Source organism: Diprion similis, chromosome 8 (genome assembly GCF_021155765.1).
Source record: "Diprion similis isolate iyDipSimi1 chromosome 8, iyDipSimi1.1, whole genome shotgun sequence".
Classification (NCBI taxonomy): Eukaryota; Metazoa; Arthropoda; class Insecta; order Hymenoptera; family Diprionidae; genus Diprion; species Diprion similis.
In genome coordinates, this window is record NC_060112.1 from 11469697 (window position 1) to 11487728 (window position 18032).

The 18032-nt window shown below is 36.7% G+C and overlaps 7 non-coding genes across 7 annotated transcripts; 3 read left to right on the forward strand and 4 right to left on the reverse strand.

The window, feature by feature from the left end:
* The first annotated feature begins 10990 nt into the window (after positions 1-10990).
* Trnas-gcu lies at positions 10991-11072 on the forward strand. The gene has a single exon. It is a non-coding gene; the product is annotated as a tRNA-Ser (tRNA).
* A 941-nt stretch (positions 11073-12013) lies between these two features.
* On the forward strand, positions 12014-12095 carry Trnas-gcu. The gene has a single exon. It is a non-coding gene; the product is annotated as a tRNA-Ser (tRNA).
* A 914-nt stretch (positions 12096-13009) lies between these two features.
* On the forward strand, positions 13010-13082 carry Trnak-cuu. Its single transcript has one exon. It is a non-coding gene; the product is annotated as a tRNA-Lys (tRNA).
* A 303-nt stretch (positions 13083-13385) lies between these two features.
* Positions 13386-13459, reverse strand: Trnan-guu. Its single transcript has one exon. It is a non-coding gene; the product is annotated as a tRNA-Asn (tRNA).
* Positions 13460-14728: 1269 nt separating this feature from the next.
* Positions 14729-14852, reverse strand: LOC124410113. The gene has a single exon (XR_006929572.1). It is a non-coding gene; the product is annotated as a U5 spliceosomal RNA (small nuclear RNA).
* A 1363-nt stretch (positions 14853-16215) lies between these two features.
* On the reverse strand, positions 16216-16339 carry LOC124410118. The gene has a single exon (XR_006929577.1). It is a non-coding gene; the product is annotated as a U5 spliceosomal RNA (small nuclear RNA).
* Positions 16340-17504: 1165 nt separating this feature from the next.
* Positions 17505-17628, reverse strand: LOC124410117. Its single transcript, XR_006929576.1, has one exon. It is a non-coding gene; the product is annotated as a U5 spliceosomal RNA (small nuclear RNA).
* Between the last annotated feature and the right edge of the window lie 404 nt (positions 17629-18032).

Sequence of the window (18032 nt, forward strand, 5' to 3'; positions counted from 1 at the left end):
GGTAAACGGAACAGATTTCAAGCCTGCCTGTCAAGATCATTTTGGATATATTTTTTTCACATTCAAATAGTTCGTATCAAAGATAATAAATTAACTAATTACGGCGATATCGTTGTGCGTAAATTCAAGACCCAGAAAGGAAAAAGTCTGTCTTCGAAAACCTGGAGTGCATTTCAAGTAAAATATCTCTGAACCTGAGCGTAGAATGGACTACATAGATAAAGAGCTGTTTCACCCATATACATAAAGTTGCACGCAAGTGCGAGTAATTGGTTCGATTAGAGATCGTTACGATGTTTATAACCGCGTTCGATACGTAAACCACTTTATCTAAATTTTTTATCTGTATTAATACTAAACAGGACTCGCATTGAGTTCCGTTGAGATGTGAAAGCAATTTTGATCGATTGACAGTCTTGGCGCCCGCCTGATCCTTCGCCTGCTCGAAAACCTGAACAGCTTTATGGTCTGTTAATCGTATGGGTATAATGAGTTGTAGCCTAACCCATAATGCGTTTAGAAACAACTTAGCTATACATCTAGAACGTTCAGAGTAATAATTGACTTCGATTAATGCGTTGTGCCCGATCATCGATTCATTCTCAATCCTATAACGATATTATTTATTTATGGTGGTAGATGTTGATTTTTTATATACCTCGTGTTCATTGGGACAATTTAAATTCAACGGAGTAAACGTTATACAAACAATATCTGACAATGAGTCTCTTTTGGAATCGCTTTTATCTGTGTTTAATCGGCTACTGTTAGAAAGAAATATTTTTTGTACCATCTATAAGTTGCTAATAATAATAATCATTCTCGTTACGTTTTTGGCATCGCACGTTGCGAGAGAAAATCTAATGGAGGAATTTTGTGCAAAATCTGAAGTTCAATTGGAATTAGTGAAACAAAGAAGAAACAATTATGAACACGGATTTCCATTTAATTGCATTAAGTATAATTGTACAATTAAATTTATTTCAATCTAGGAATCCAAATTATTTAATACATTTAATTAAGGCTTTAATCAAAACTGTTCACAAGCTTTATTCAGAACGAAACGAAAAGTATTTATTGCACGGTGAATTCTGCTGTCTTTTTCTTAATACCTTCGGTTGTAGCAATAACTGTAAAAGAATAAAAGCATTGCGTTAATCTTTTGACCCGTAAAACCAATTTTCCAACCCTATAAAAAGAAATGAGGTGAAAACTTTGGAACACTCAAAGATATTTTTCCCGCTAATTTCGAAATCAAATGTAGCGTATGTGTATAGATGTTGAACTCAGTGACGCGTAGGAACGAATTTCTTTAATTAAATCCACCTTCAGGCTACTCGGTAATTATGATACCAAAATTTTAATTCCGGTCCGGTAAAACGGTTCGAGTTCAAAAACCCAGTGTGGTTGTCACCTCGTTACGACATAATTCATCCGCAGTGAAACTGAAACCTTGCGAGCTACACCACGAATTCCCACATAAATCGGGATCATAGGAAGGAGGTTTGAACCGGTTATTTAACCGTCAACAGATACAATTACAAAAAGACGCATGAATATTGAGTCCTGCATGGCTGCGGACGGCCGTTCCGCCTCCTGGTGCCATCAATCCTTCCCCGATACAACGGCGGCTTTTCTGAGTCGATGAGAAAGGATTCTAAAACTTCATTCTGCCCTTCGGCTCTTCGAACTTCCCTACCTTTTAACGCATCGTTATAATACACGCTTGTTGTCCGAGCAATATGTCAATAATATTCAAAAACACCGTCTGGCGGGAAAGGCGCAGCTTCCACTTGCTCGTATTTGTTTATAAAAGTAGTTTTTCATTACATTTCTTACCCAGCCGTCAATCAGTGTAACGTAATCAACGTATCTCACAGCACGCATGACGTTTTTTCTATATACCTATGGATTCGTGTAATTCAATCGAAACGATCAGCTGATTGGCATGCACGACGCCATCTTGACTTAAACGCACGATCACGATTTCAAAGTTTCGCTGATTTTATTTTTCACGTAATTTTTCTATTCGTCTGTCGCATTTTTAACCTTTTGTAAAATCAAAGGGCGGAGTTACATGCAATATACTAGCTGGGCAATAATTATTAAATACAATCGTACATCGTGGAGACTTGTTCCGTGAAGGATAGCTAAAGATTCATATGTTGGAAAAATTTAGAAACTGCATTAGTGGATAAGCAAAATTGCATTTTAGTTATTATTTTCATTCTTCTTTTAAACTCGTCTTGTTATTTTCTTTTATCAAAAGAAACTTTAACCGACTCGTAAACTCAATTAACCCTAATCAAGTTATAATTTGCGGAAACCACTTTACCGTGATGGTTTTTTTTTTTTTCTTTTCGCAATAAATTTGCTGATGTGAAAATTGATCAATTAGCAAATCGTTTGGGAATATTATTTTCTCGATGACGATTCGTCACGAAGTAAAGAAACACAGATTATTTATGTACTAAATTTTTTTCGCATGCTTTTGGCCATTTCATCGTAACTTTTGACTCGCAGAAATCTTTTATCATCCACATTGTGAATAAGATTGCGAACACTTTTTCCACCCTTCACAGCGAAAGTTTTCTTGTATACTCTTGAGTGCCGTGTTTTTGAACTTTGAAAACCGATATTTTTCGAATACCGCGTCGACACGGAAAGTTTCGAAACAGGCGTCGAGATCAGTAAAGCTTTTCACGACACAGATGGTAAAATAATTTCAAACTTCTTCACCTTAGGACAGAAAATCGAATGTTTCGAGCTCGATTTTCACGCAATCCTTTACCAACATATTCACGAATAACCACGAACAGAAATTTTTCTACGCAATAGAGAAACCTGTTCCTGGTTTCCTGCGGCAAACTTCTTACGCAATAGATTAATTCCGGTTCCTTCTTTCTTCTCGTATGAGATTTAGTCTAGGCGTAATTGGATTTCAGCCTGACCTTAACGCCCGAGTATCTTTTTGAAGGCTTCGTTCATCGCTCGATTTCTAACGAAGCTTCATGCTTTTCATACACGGATCCGGTAATAATTCAGGCTTGCATATTCAACTTACTCCGTCTCCGAGTGATTAATTATTGCAGGGGTGTCGATAAAATAACAATTGCTTGACCGAAATTAATTATTTCCATAAAAACTGGCGAAAAGTGGAAGAAAATTTAGATAGTAAGAATACGCAGCGTTAGCTTGGCGCGTTTCAAAGCTTCCTAAAGTAGCAAACCACCCTCAACACCGACTCCGCTAATCTCGGCGCGCCATCTTTCCTCGAGTTGTTCGTGTAGCGATAAATCCAACCTTTTTAAAGAGGATGAGAAGAAGAACGGACTGCTGGGCCAAGGGTCGATAGTGCTTGGATGCAACCGCGGCCCTATTACACACCAATTCACGTCCTCCTCAAAGGGAGCTTGATTTGGTTCCTTATATTTGTCAGTGTGCAGACTTGCTTAAAATGTGCGAGAATCGCAATGAAAAGGTTGAAGAAAGTTGCAGTTTGGAATACACGGCTTGATTGTTGTATTAGATTTGAATCAATTTTTGTTTGAAAATATTGCATCTCTTCAATGGTTTTATGAAATTTTTTGATATTTTGACGGAGGTTTAACGATATCTCGATACACTTTTTGAAGTTTTGAGGGATTTCAAGATATTTTGCTATATTTGATACTTTATGGAAAGATAAAGATATTATTAATATTCCGCTCGGTTTCACTTATAGGGAATTTTATTTTTGAGAGCAATGTGATTCAAGCTTTTTGGAATTCGTTTCAGTTGATCGATTATCGTTGCAAAAAAATTTTGTTTCTTATCAGTAAAACTACTAGATTCTATTTAGTTTGTTTGGTCTACTGATTCCGTAAAATTATTACAATGCTGTCATGATTAACTTACTGGCAAATTTACCAAATATGTCTGGTCTAAAATTGAACATCGGAAAACCGGACTTGTGTAGAAACATTTCTTTGCAATGAAATCCTTCGTCTAATTAAAGTTTCATACCTTTATCACTTGTGTATCTTGAATTTCATGTTAATAGAGCCAGTTTTATCATCTCTTGCTATAATCTTCGCAATTTCTGAGATGAATTTTAAAAACAACGATGAAAAATGAATAATCCAAAGTTCGAATTCAATATTAATATATATAGTAATTCATATGATATATTTTTCTTCCTCCGATGTATGTGTTGATATAACATTACATATTATTATAATTATAAATATATTACGTATAATTTTATATCACCCGATGTATCAGAAGAAGAAAAAAATGATAATTCGTTTGAAGCACCAAGAATAAAAAACAAAAGCAACAACAACATCAATTCAACCTGGAATTCCCTGACTTATGGATTAGGCAGAGTTGACGTAACTTGGCTAATGCATGGGCTTGGCATGACTTGCTTATTATACTTTTACAACATCCGTTCTAGCAATCAACCCCCAGGCAGTATACCTGGTTCGTTATTACACCCACAGTTCAGGACTTTCCCGTCATATTTTTGCATCGAAAGATGAAGAAATTGATAATTTGCCGTTTAACTCTAGGTTCAGGTGATTCGTTTGAATTTCGATGCGAATTACACGTTGGTAAAATGAAATAAGTCGAATAATGGTGAAACGAAATATCGTCCGTGTTCCAAGATAGCGGTGAAGTAATTCCGACTCTTTGTGGTAGAAAATAGCGTTCATCCAGATTAAGGGATGAGCATTAAACCAACTTCTGAACAGTAACTCACCAGAATTACCAAAATTTCAACAATGACAGACTCGGCGTAATTAAGGAGTTTTTATGGCTAACTTCATTCTCTCAAAGCGTATTTTTTTTTTTTTTTTTCGGTTGGTACATTCAGTTAGCTCACAACTTTGGAGAAAACATTTCTTATCATTTTCTTTAACGTTGGCCTTTGCGTTCATTTAAGAAGTTCATGCAAAAATCACGCGAGACTCTACGCAAAAAAAAAAATGAATTGAATAAAAAAAAAAAAAAAAAAGTACGACGACGCGTTTGAAGTACATAGATTTTAAAAAGTCATTTAGAGATATTTCTCTTTTTCATTTTTATCTCAATGCAAGTTGGCTACGGTAGTTCGTTTGAGAGTTGGCCGTTAATGGGATGAAATTTGATGGAAAAGAATCGATTGATGAAAAAAATGAGGGTGCGTCAAGAGACGGTAATTGACAATGAGCGTTCTTCTCGTCTTGAGGACTTATTGGCTTCAGATGAAAGTGACGAAGAGATTATGCAGTAGCGTGCGCGAAAGGGTGAATCGTACACCGAAATTTTTGCTGTCAAGTATTAAAGCTCTTTAAACGCAATCCTGTTTCGCACTCGTGAAAGTTTCGCAATACGAAAAGCGGCTTATGCGCAAGTTTCGTTTCGTTATGTCCAACTAACACTCACAGATGTAGTCATCCATCGCATTTCACCTGGACAAGAAAACTCCGCAAACTCTCTTAAGAGGATTACTCAAGCTTTCTTTATCCTCAACCTCATATTGCTTCGTAAGTTAACTTTCGGTAATATATCACACGATCCTTGAAGCGAATGTTTTTGGGCAATATACGGGCGACGATTGGCCGGATTTTTTTCAATTGAAATAAAATGTAAGAATTTCAATGGTTGAATAATTGCATTTACAGAAAACGTGAAATTACAGGAATGAAGTTTTAGTGAAGTCATGTTTTTTTCATTTTTTCATTTCAGAAACCTGTGAAATCGGCTAGACCTACGATTACATCGATTCGTAAGTAAACTCACTATGACTATTTCGGCAATTGATTTAAATGGTTATTTGTTTGAATAATTAATGTAACTGACAGTGGAAAGCAATATGAAGCGTTCTGTGTGAGTTTTTTTTTCACTGATATCGTAAGGATATACCCAGCGTATAATCTAAAGGAAAAAGTGTGGAATAAAAACAAATGTGTGACGGTTGAATTGCATGAAATTAAAAATTATCTCTTTAATATTACGAACAAAAAAATATTGGAAAATTTAAAAAAAAATTAAGTATAATTGATTTTATAGTATGAATTTATTGCGCTGCAAAAAATTGCCTCAGACTAATTTTTACCAATAAAATCAGCTTTGACTCGCTGATCTTTTTTTATTACATTCCTTAAATCTTGATGTTAACTCGAGATACGATAATTTTGAACCAAATTCAGAGATACGAAGTTTTTCAACCGAATCCTAAGATACAATTTTGTTTTGCTCAGGCGTCAAAGTGTCACTATGGCTAATGGCTAATTTAATGTTTCAACGAATGACTAGCATTTTACTACAGATTTTCAAACCGAAACGATTCATCTGTATGAATATTTGCGGAATAAATTGTTGCGACTGTAAAAGTTTGAGGTTAAAACGACCGTTGAAGTAGCTCAGCTTACCGAAGAGCACAACCCCAACAAGGATGAAAATGCAGGAAAACAGAAGAAACACTGAAGGTCCCAGCATCGCGTTTCTGGTAGAATTGCAGAATTTAATCTCAAAGTCTCCGAAGTGGAAGCTCTGGCTTTACGGCTTATATGGCGCAGCCATCCGCTGCTGTATTGTATCAGTGAGGAAATAATCCCGTGATTACGACCCTCGGGAAACAGTGGCGTCAACAACCGAATCGGTTTCTGATAACCAATTTTTCACACAACAAATGCTCGCCTCTGCAGAATGATCGAAGGCCGATTGCTTTTTGAATGTCGTTCAAAGCCTCATTGCACACTCAAAAACCGAGAGAAATGGAGACTCGTACTATAGTTTCTCTGATAAACTATTTCGAAGATTTAATTTTTACCCAACAAGAAATTCATGTCGAGGCCTCATTCAATTGAGAAAATTTAATTAATTAAACAAACAGATTTAACCTTCCATCAAGCAAAAAATGTAGCATTCATAATCCAGAATCACATCAAATACTTACTTGAGTAACATTTCCTTGCAGTTCTAACAAAATTTGAATCGTTATTGTTGCTAGAATTTTCGGGAAACTATAAAAAATTGAATCTTTTTCTCTTTTGGCCAAAGTCATTTCGCTTCGCTATTGCTTTCATGTCGCGAACTGTTTATACTTAGTCGAGCCAACGGAGCGCACAAAATTCCACGACTATGCACCGCCGTTTATCATCGAAAATTGGTAGACAATAGACCTAAATTCGATTAAGCCAAGCTTCGCCTGTGGCGACTGAAGCATCAGGCTCAAATAATTACTCAGGTACCCGCTATCTCATCAACGTTGAATTTACCCTGAACAATGAGAACCTTTCAAGGGTGGCGAGCCACTATTTGGAAACTCCATTTTCAGTCCCGTACGAACCAGAGGATTTTCTGGCCAATCCCATTTTAGTCTTCTGGCTAGGATTCCTAAATCTTTGCACTGTGGTTCCGATAGTTTTCGTATTTTTATAATTATTCTCGGTGTAAAGAAAATTCTGTTTGGCAAACTGACGCGTTTGAGTGCGTTTGAGTTGAATATATACTATATTTATCATTCACACTTGCTTACAAGGAAGTCATCATAGTTTGGCTGAAGCCATGGCCTCGTGATCTCAAGTATCATATAAGTTTCTTCTAGAGTTACTCATGGGAAGTAGATGTAACAGTGGACTGAATCGATATTTGAACATGAAGCTATTAAAGAACAATTAGTGTAATTCTAAGTAATTTGGGTGTCACTTTCTCTTGCTGTGAATTTTTATAGTACGGCATAAAATTTATACGATCTATTTTACATACCGTTGAAATACGTTGTACTACCCAAGACGAATCCGCTGTTGCCATTTTTCTTTCATCAACTAGGTCGACGAGAGGTTATTACACTTTTCCACTTCTGTAGATACTGTCACATGTCAAGGCTGTGTTTTCAACATGTGCATAAGTATCAGACATACTTGCCAAATCTGTAGTCGATGTTTCTGATTAGTAGTCTAAAACAGCAGTGTTAACTTTTATCTCATCCCTCGGCTATTGAAACATCGATTTTAAAAGCTGAACACCCAATATCGTTAGTGTCAAAATCTTAATCAGATATAATGCTGATGGATTCCGACGACTTCCTATACCAACTCATTGATAATTCACTGATTCTGAAGCTTCTGAAATTTCCTGAGCAACAACTTTGGCCATCTCTGCACGCACATAAGAATAATAAATCTTGCAAAAACGAACAAGCTGACAGAGCAAAAAGTCATAAAATCCACTGACGCAACAGGACCAGCAACGAGACATGACAGTCGGCGAAAAAAGTCAGACCTAACAGTCCGTCGATCCCTGGTTCAAAGTAGGTTCTACAGGACGATGAGATCGATGGTATTCGGCGCACACGTTGCACCGAAGAGCGGCAAAAAAGGAAAGGACGAGACACTTGAAAAGCTTGTAACGCTGACGCTTCAGTTTGCTGACCTTTCGAAGAACCTGGAAGGAAAGGTGTGAAAATATCCACCAGCAGACATGGTTTTCGTTTAGAGACAGGATTTGATGAATTCACCAAATATTAGGAGAAATTTCGTTTGAAACAAATTAAAACATGATCAGAACATGGATAGACCACACCTGTTCGAGTCAACAGATCATTCCTGTCGCCATATTTAGCAAATTCGTTTCTATGTCAGTGGGAGACGACGATAGCGGCTAGATTAAACTGGCCAACAAAGCCTTTGACGACGTGAAGTATGGAACGGTGGAGTAAATTTCGATGAAAATGGCGTCCTGAGAGTTCTTTAAGCTTGTTGCTGCCCCTTCCTTCCTTGACAAAGTACAGGTTAGCCTGTCAGTTGAATGATCGTCTTACAAACTTGTAGATCTGCATTCAACAACATGAGTTTGAAGGCAGATTTTTGTCCTCGTGATTGCGATTGGTAGTGTGCAGATATTGAATCGTTCAATGCAAATTAGATAGTTCAGTTTCTTTCTATTCAAGCTAATATGTGGAGGCAGTAATTTTTAATGCAACAGTTAAGTATTTCATCTGTTAATCTCGAAGGTTCTTTATCGAAACAATGTAGAAAGTTTTTGAAAAATTGAGAGCTTAATGAGTAAAAACATAACAGATGAAGAATTACAATGCCTGTAAAAACTCATTGTTGGTACGTACATCAAACCACTTGGTTTAAGGGAATATGTATTAATTGCCTGTTCGAAAACCTAAAACCATCAGCGAGCAATCTAAATGAGTTGCGTGAGATAATAAATGCATTAAATTGTGAGAAAAATTATACTTTTAGCATGTTAATTATATACTTCATTAAATTTGTTCTGTGCTAAACTATAAAGAGAGCGAATAAGTGCCGCCACATACTTGATCAGATAACTGTGACATTCGCATGACAAATCTAGAAAGATTGGGAAAAAGGTACTGCAAATATCGTCGTGTTTACACAGCTGTTTCAGCCTCGTTAGCGTAGTTGACATGTGTATAATGTTTGAGGCCAGTGATTGAGAACGAGTTTTTCTGACCTTATATACACGCGCACTGGACGTTACAATTGCACTGTTTATACATACATACGTGGAGTACACTGAAATACCCTTGTCGGTACTTAAGCTTATCGTTATGCAAACATATGTATTTCTGGTTAGTTCTTATCAAGTATGTAACAGAGAAATCACCAGCTGAAGTTTTGCAGCAGAGTTTCAACTAATGTATACTGCACGTTCTAGTTTCTGAACGATTGTCGATGGTTAAGCGGTGAACCGTTGAAATAAACGAATTTCCAAATAGTATGAACAGCAATTGAGATATTAAGACATTAAAACATTCATATGAAGCAGGTTAATATCTCAGATATGTCCAATTACTTTGGTTATATATCGCTAGAATTTATGTTTATTTATGGTTTGCAGTCTCCATTTTCACCGAAGCATAAATAATTTAGAAAATTCTAGTGAACTCGCCTCGTCCCTACATAAATCTTTTGCAATATTTGCACAAAAATTTATTAGTGCACTGAAGAGAAACCAGAAACCCTGCAGTCATGGCAGTGATCATTACTAAGCATGACCCGGGCCTCCCTTTCAAAGTGAGAGAGTATAGCGATGCGGAGAACCTGGTGAGGTGAAATTGTACTAGCATACGTCGATACTGCCGTGTGGCAACTTCTCGAATTTAACCAAAACAATAGCATTGACTTTAGATCTGGGACTGGAATCGATCAGCTTTAATTTTATTAAAATAACTTTAGCTGATATAACATGTAATTTTGTTCAACTAAAATGTCATTACAAGTGCAGCATCCGTAGCGATATTTCTTGAACGACTGGAATATTCGTCTGCTAACATGATTGTTTCATTTATCAATTGAATTTTTGTGGATTCAGGTGGTCATGTCTGAGCAGATATACCTAAATATAAAAATGCAATTATGGATCCTTCCAACAGGTATTATAAATTATAATGCGCTTTAAAATCTGAATAATTTACATCACGAATTTTTTTCCATAACGTTGAAAAGGTCGTGTTAGATTAGTATTTGGAAACTCCACGTACCGAGCTCTGAATAGCTAGTTCTTCGCTGCGTGCCGCTAACGTATTTTCAAGAATGAAAGACTGAAAAGCCATTCCACACGCAATGATATCGTTAGGACACCAATTCTTCAGTTATGACATGCAATTTTACCGAATTACTACCGGTTCCTGCTGCTAATCATATCGGCCCTACGGCAACGATAACACAATCACCTTAGGAATCACTGCAATATTTATCGCTAGAGCCATTGATGTCCAAATGCATACGTTGAATCACTGCAATGGATTATAAACAAGAGAAAAACAAAGCGAAATGATAAATCTGATATTTTTTATACGTGATCGACTGTGTCAACGAAGTGGAAAATGACAGAGCGATCTCGAGTTCTTGTTTTCAAGTATTTAACCAGCAAGTAAACACGATGCAAGGTTGATGTTGCGAGTCATAGATGTTATTGAGCCAAAGGTGAGAAAGGAAGTAAATCGTAAGTACGGCGGCCATTTTGACATGTCATCGAATAAGAAGACGAGGTGGCCGAGAGGTTAAGGCGTTGGACTGCTAATCCAATGTGCTCAGCACGCATGGGTTCGAATCCCATCCTCGTCGAACTCTTTTTTGTTGCTTTTGCATTCTACCGAATTAAAAATGCATCGTGTCACACTTTTATATCTTTCATTCTCATTTCACTAGCTAAGCGAGGTACAAAAGAAAATGAATCGAAAGTATAGCTGTCAATTTGAAATGACATTGAATAAGAAGACGAGGTGGCTGAGAGCTTAAGACTTTAGTTTACTAATTCAATGTGGTCTGCATACCTGCGTTTGGATCCGGTCCTCGTAGAAAAGATCCGAAAGCGCCTAATTCCGAATTATTTGGTGGTGAGACTTGAAGTAGGGAAATCTGTAAACTGTAATGAAGAACAAAGATTCGAACGGTTGGAATACCGAAAGCTCAAAGTTCCGAAATTCAAGTTACGATAGAGCAAAGTTCCCAAAAGTAAAGTTCGCATAGAACAAAATCTCGAAAGATAAAGTTTCGATAGAGTAATATTCCAAAAAATTTTCCATTAAAATCTATCCACACAGCTTAGTGTAACTTAACGAGTGGGTGTGAAAAATCAAAGAAACCAAAAATCAGTATGACAGGATTCCGAACATAAAAATATCGAAAACCCAAAATAAAGAAAGATGAAACTCGAAAATTTCACCAAGCCAGGAATTCACAGAACTGAAAATGTTTGATCTATCAGGATTTCGATCTTACAAATTTTTAAAGTTCCTCATTTTCACGCTTTTAGAACTTTGAGCGTCGGGTTTCGGACCATTCGAAACTTTGAAGTTTCGTTAAGAGTTTGATTTCTTTACTTAAAGTTTCACCACCAAAAAATTCGGAATTTGGCGCTTTCGGAACTTTCCAAATTCCGAATTTAAACTCCGTTCCCATATTACACTGTTACATTCTTAATTATCATTCCATTTACTGACTGACGTGCAAAAGAAACTGAATCTAAAGTACCGTGTCCATTTTGTAACATCATTGAAGAAGAGGACGAGGTGGCCGAGAGGTTAAGGCGTTGGACTGCTAATCCAATGTGCTCAGCACGCGTGGGTTCGAATCCCATCCTCGTCGAATGAGTTCTTGTTTTTTGCATTCCTCCAAAATTTCATCTGCTGCTTCATTTTAGCAGTACAGTGTTTACTTGCCGTTGCAACGATCTGCAAGTCACAGCTCTCAACGTGTTAGGCAACCGTATAATTATTGAAAATTTCAACGATTTTTCCATATCCTTTTTATTGAATCTGTTTAAAGGATGTATCAATCGTCCGGTCTTAACATCTGAATTGAAGGTTCAGAAGCTATAACTAATTGGAAAGACAGTGAGGTTGAATTTAATCGAAACTGTGTCTTTTCACTGAGAAAACAAAATGTTTAAACTCCATTATCAATAATTTTGAAGTAACTACATGATCGTACAATTTTATAATACTAAAAAAAATAGAGTTCGTCCAATTTTAATGAATCTGAAGTGGATTCTCTATAAATTGTCTAATTGAGAAATGAATTTTTCTATACAAATCTTTAGTTCATCAGGGGTTATAATTGATGAATTCATCCCTCATTAGAAAAGATTATAACGTTTTTTAAAATTTAATGCCAGCGATGTTTATGTAAAGTACACATTGATAATCAAAATGAGCTTTGATGCTTACAAATTCTACAAATAACACAGCTATGAAGTCGGGGAAGCAGAACAATCGTCATATATGATTCTTGAACAAGTAAATTTACCGCATCTAATTTCCTGTTTAAATTTTTATTTTCACAAAAATTACCGGAGGTTTTTTTTGTGTACTAGACATAAAACCAACTAATTTTTACTCTCCGAAAACTGATCTGAATATTTCATTGTTTGATCTATTTTTTCCACAGAACGTTAGATCGAATATATACGTTATATATCGAACGTCATATACGTCGAATAGTTCCTTAAATAATCTTCAATCTCACTAGTATTACTAAAATTTATTCACATTGCATCAACAGCCCGGCTAGCTCAGTCGGTAGAGCATGAGACTCTTAATCTCAGGGTCGTGGGTTCGAGCCCCACGTTGGGCGAGTTATTTTTTTTCTATTTATTACATTCACGCGATCAAGGAGTCTTTGAAACCAGGCAATCACCAATTTGTTGAAATTAAATTCACAAGAGGGAGATACGTTTCTGTCATTTATTAATTTAAGCTTCCTAAGATATCAATCCATCTGTAGGGTATTAATACGCAACCTAGGAGCTATTAAAACGAAAAGAAAACAAAAGATAACTGAACAAAAATCAAAGTTACAGTTTACTCGGGGTTCCTAGTAGCTGAGGTAAAGCTCGTCACCGTCATTTAACGATGCGTTCGATTTTTCAAAAATAATCGCCCCCGGGTGGGCTCGAACCACCAACCTTTCGGTTAACAGCCGAACGCGCTAGCCAATTGCGCCACGGAGGCTTTGAGGATGAGCTAGATAAGAGTTTAGATAATTCTACGTACGATAAATCTCTTATACCATGTGTAATTATATTAAACAGATTGTCCGTAATGATAATATATATTAAGTTTTCGTGTCAGGTTTTGGGATTGTTTGTTCCCTGGCGTTCTTCTAAGATCATTAGTAGAGTGAAGACTTTTGAGCGATTTTTGAAATCCCCAACGGCTTCTGTCGAAAACTTTGCACAACCGGTTATAAAATCTAGCTAGAAAGTTCCGTGGCATAAAACACGATCGACCCATTATCGCAATTTAGTGAAAAGTAGATAAAACAAGGGGGATTTCCTGTCATGAAAAGTACGATCAAGTGAACTGTGTGATTAGTACACCCATAATAAAAATTCAAAAAATTTCCCACACCCAGAGCAGTGAATACAGTTTCAGAATCTCTTCAAAAGGTTACCCTCGTTTAGAAATAACGAAAGGAGGCTTTTCATTTTCTCATTCAGGCTATTTTCCTTGTAATTTACATTGCTAAATTGTTTTTGCTTGCCTGAGAACCGCCTGGAAGCCGGGCAGTCGATTTGCAGCTTGAGCATCGTTCTTGTTTACGGAACAGAAAAATCAAGAATCGTTTTCGTTCGATTGCGCTCTACGGAATCCCTTATACCTCACTAGTGCAGCGATATAGATTGCGTTTGCTCTGGGTGGGGCAGTTACGCCTACTCACCTACGACACGAATATAGACGAGATTGCTCGCCAGCAGCTTGAGCTGTAATCACTATCGTAAACGAGACTTTCATTTCGGAATATCTTATCAAACAATTTCTAGCATTCAACGGTTGACGACCTTTAAAGATGTAAAGATTTTCGTAAGAATCTATCCTGAGGCAGAAGTTTGAAAATATCCTTATTTTACAATTATCGAACAGGCATTCGTATGCGATTTCCTTTATTCTCTCTGCATACTCTCTGGATTGTCGCAATTCAGTTCTATTGTGAGTAGAAGCCAAAGGTGATGATTTTATTATTGCAAGTGGCAATTAATAATGACGCATGGACAATGATCGTGCAGTTACACGATTTGATTCAGTTGTAGCTTCGAAACACCGATTTTCTCGTGCTAGACGACGACGAATCAATAAGTCACGAGGACCTATTGTGCCTAGTCCAAGTCCGGACGAGCAATTAGATTCACCATACGCAGCTCGAGCTTACAATTGGTGCCAAATGCGCTATTAATTGGCACCATGGCACCAACGAGTACTTTCTGTTTCAATTAAATTATTGCCCTAGCTTGCGCCAGGGACTGTAAAAAATTGGTCTTATAGACTCATCAAGTTGTTCCCCTCCACGGAAATCTTTAGTAAAAGGCGAAAGATTTATTCGTATGTTGAAGGGAAACCAGAGTACTTATCGAGGCTACCAGGCAGGTTAATATTTATATCGAGGCTATACTTTTGTTGCGAGAGTCATCGTCTGCACCCGGCGCCTAGTGGCAGGCAGTGGCACTGTTGCCTAAGTCAGTCGCCTGCCTTACCGTGGTGCCAACAACGATTCCATTGCCGCGTTTCTGCCACTCGGCATCCTACTTACCGATCGAAGATACTCATGTCGACTATACGGCTGTACAGTTGTGAGATTGCGTCATGCTTGCGAATAGGTTCTTTCGCGATCAGTAGACATGTTACGATGGTATATGTATAGGTATACGTGCCTACGTTATAATGTTATATTAGACGAGCACTTATATTTCAGAACTGCAGCGCATTGGTTGTGATATTTTTGGTAATAAGGCCAAAATAAATTAACGGAATATTTAGAAAAGGCTAAGAAATACTAAGTGACAAATTTTCATTATAAATTTTCTCAACATTTTATTAAAGTCATCTGTAGGTCTGTTACATTTGAATATTTAAATTTAATATTTCTAGATTTTTACTAGGTTGTATTCAATCTAATTTGAACGAAATTAAGAATAGTTTAAAGCACCTGATTTTATTTCCAACTCAACTGACACTAATCCAGAATCTTGACGTTGAATTCATGTGACAATATTTTTCAATTCTTATAATGGCATTCTAGTGATCGCTTCATAAAATAGTTTCTTAACAATTGTGGTTTGGTCTCAGTAGGCCAGAATGAACATCAAAATCAGGGTTAATTATTAATCATTGACAATGCGATAATTACATTTGCATGCATGCTTTTTATATTGCTATTTTTAATCGATAATTCTGGTTAATTGTTGATACAACAATAATATTTCGTTTACCGGTAGTGGCTTGAAAATTAGATATTTATTTCTATATCGGTGAACCTCATTTTATTTCAATTGTTAATTTTTGCTTATTTAGTATTTGCTTCAATTTTTCATTAATTGAAAAAAGAAAATACATGACCCAATTATGTTTGGTTCCTTTACCGTATACGCATGTTGAAGTTATTTTATGTAAAGACTCCAATGAGGATTGAAAAAGATGCGTGTTGTTTTGTGCATGAGGAATGAATTGTTTCATACCCCATAATAATGCCCAATCATGGCACTGTGTGAAAACTCGAGCATTTACTAAACCAATCTATTTTAAATTTAAATTCAGCACGATTCTGATCATCAACTTTTGTCATGATGTTTATCATGGTTTGTTGAGTCCATTTCGTAACACTGGATGCATAATCGGTTCTCACGATCATGATCATACATTAACGTGGAAAAAGGTCCCATTGCCACAGGACCCAAATATGGCTAGCTAGAATTCTGTTTGATATCGATTATAGTCCCAGTTTGCACCGGGACAACAAAAAATTCGAGTTATAGACTCATCAAATTGTTCCTCTCCACGGAAATCTTTAGTAAAAGGCGAAAGATTTATTCGTATGTTGAAGAGAAACCAGAGTAATTTGGTAAGTCACGTCGGTCAGGACTAGGCATGATCGAGGTCTTACTTTCAAAGCGAGAAATTACAGGCTCGACAGCCGCCTGGCGACGATGAATTGTACTAGGCATAGTTAGCTCAATCGCTCCTCCTTCGTGACGTCACCAGACCGTTACAAACTCATTGATGCCACGTACCCCAAGGGCAGGGACATCTGGTTGAAAAAAAGGAAGAGAAAAGAAATAAGATAATACGGTTTTTCGCATTTTATATATGCAAAAGTTCTGCGAGCGTTTATTAGGCGCGATACATGAATTTTCATTTTGCAACTTCTCAAAAGAGAGATAGAAAATTGAAAAATAAATAATAAATTTTAGACATAAATAAAATCATTAAAAATAAATAAAATTAATACTCTAAAGAGTTATATATAAAAGAAAGAATTATATAATAATAAAAAGTTTGTACCATTTTAACTTGATCGGAAATAAATATAATGTCCACAAGAATTGAAGATTGAATAAAAAATTTTATTTCGCTTATTATATTTGAGATTTGTGTGCTCCGCTATCGAAACTCTTAAATGTTGAGCCTTGACTGGAAAGTTCCTATAATGAATCAATGACTTACAACTCACTGATAGTTTGTGCCGTTTTGGACTAACCAGGATCTTCATTTTCCTTCCATCTAGACCGCACAAAACTTGACAAATAAATTTCTTACTTATTTGTGTATTGAAAATTTAAGACTGCCTAGTTACACGTGATATTGTGGCTACGCCCATTTTTGTAATAATAACTGAAGGTACTATTTATGTCCGAAGCCAACTGAACAAGCGCAGAAAACTTCATAGAAATTAACATATAGCGCTCGTAATAAGAAGTCTTAGAGCCTGAAACTGCACAGTGTTGCACATCTACCTTATTATAAGCGGATTGCCGAAAATATGTTGGCTAAATCGAGTGACCTCCTGTACAGACCACCGGATGGATTTGTCGACCCATTAAGATTCCCCTCAACTCATTGTGAACATAGAAAAGAAGTCCAAACATTTTTTCGACTAGGCATCCATTACGATCGGCGTGGATGTTCTCTTGGCAGATCCAAGATATTAGAATAATTCTAGAAATGGTTTTCGAGCAACATTGTGCCTGAATTTTATGTGGGAATTATATTTGTTATAATTAATAGTCCCAGTTGTAACTGGGACGTTGAAAAATTTGAGTTATAGACTCATCAAATTGTTCCTCTCCACGGAAATCTTTAGTAAAAGGCGAAAGATTTATTCGTGTGTTGAAGAGAAACCAGAGTACCTGACGATCGTTTTGCTCACCTTCTAGTCAACCTGCGGGAGATTTTTTCTTCCGGGAAGGTGAAGCTTCGTGAAACTCCTAGCGGAGGGAAAACGAAGCCAAGACAGGGAGCTGAACACACCCTTCCAACCTGGGAATTATCTACGGCTCAGTAGCCCCGCTAGTAGCTAGCTATCCATTTCTTCCTTGCCTCAAACCCTCCCCTGGAATACGTGACAACCGAGTTGCGACAGAGACGAAAAAGTTAGGAGGAAATGAATGAAAGTAACGAGGGACTTGTCTTAGACTGCGTCAGCTTCTGTTGCTGTTTTAATGAAGTTGGTTTACCGGAAATCGATACTTTTCATCAATTTTATTACCAGACAATCGTACATTGCATATAATTTAACATGTCATCATATTCT